Source organism: Mandrillus leucophaeus, unplaced genomic scaffold (assembly GCF_000951045.1).
Source record: "Mandrillus leucophaeus isolate KB7577 unplaced genomic scaffold, Mleu.le_1.0 Scaffold602, whole genome shotgun sequence".
Classification (NCBI taxonomy): Eukaryota; Metazoa; Chordata; class Mammalia; order Primates; family Cercopithecidae; genus Mandrillus; species Mandrillus leucophaeus.
Genome location: NW_012106498.1, coordinates 303,861 through 305,216, shown reverse-complemented (window position 1 = coordinate 305,216; position 1,356 = coordinate 303,861).

The window sequence follows — 1,356 nt, the reverse complement described above, 5'->3', positions numbered from 1 at the left end:
GGAAATTAGGTAATGAGGGAAAATACTGTGGAGAGGGTTTTTGTGTGTTTTGTGGTTTGTTTTCTATTTATATGTTGAGACAAGGATCTCTTCAGTTTTGGGGATAATTATTCTTACTTTTGGCAAGAGTTTGTGGGTTATAAAATTGCCTAGGGATCAGTTTTGGTAGGACTCTGAGGAAACCAGGTTGGCAGTGAATAGAGGCGATGAAGTGGCACACAGTTCAGCAGAGAGAAGAACACACAATTAATGGATATTATTCAATTCTGGCAGAAACAGCCACTTAGATAAGCATCTAAACTCTACTCTCAAGTCCAGAATGTCTTGATGGGCAGGTGGGAGATAAGGAGCTTATAAATAGTAAAATCAAGTTGGATTTTGAGTTTACTAGTCTCTTTTCTACCACTACCCAGGAAAAGTAAATGGAGTTTTCAGTGAACGGCTCTATCTTTTGCTCTTTCCTCTTTTTGGCCAAATCCCAAATGATAAAGGGCATTTGCCATGTGGGTGAGAGATGAGACTGAAGTGATTATCAACCGTGCTAGTCCACAGTTAGAATTGTGCGTGACAGAAACCTGGGGAAATTAAAAGCAAATCTCTAAGTCTAGGATATCCCCTGAAGATTTTAATATAGTAAATCTAATATTTACTATTAAATATTACTGGACATGTATGTTGTAAAATATTTCCTTGAAGCTGGGCATGGTGGTGCCTCTAGCCAGAGCAACAGAATAAGACACTGTCTCTAACAACAACAACAACAACAACAAATTTCTTGAGACACTGATAGGCTGCTGGTTAAGAACCACTGAATAGGTAAGTGTATGGTAAATTCCCATATCTCAAAAACGTAAAAAATCTGTAGAAGAGTTGGATGATAGGTGCTGCTTCCTTTAAATTTCTCCTTTCCAATAATATTAGCCTGACTTTTATCTGTCTCTACTTGTGTGGTTGGGAAGTTAAAAGGACTATTATTTGCAGTATCTATCAGCTGAAGAATAACACCTTTTCTTTGCCACCATCACTTATTCACTGCCATTCATAGGGTCATTAGAAATTTACTATTGGGTACTTTTTCAATAAGTAGTGACTGATTCTTTCAGGACTTCGAGTCCTTTGTTATCATTCTGGTGATTAGGTCAATACATCATTATTAAAAGCAGGGTTCTCTCAATTCCAATAGTAAAAAATTCTAAACGTTTTTTAAAAGCTGAAGCTCTATTATGGACTGCCTCAGTATGTCAGTTAAGTACATAGAACTATGGCATAATCAGGATAGCAGTTTTAAACACTGAAAACCATGAAGTTAGTAAGAATACGGAGAATACATGTAGGTCATTATTAGAGCTTTAATTG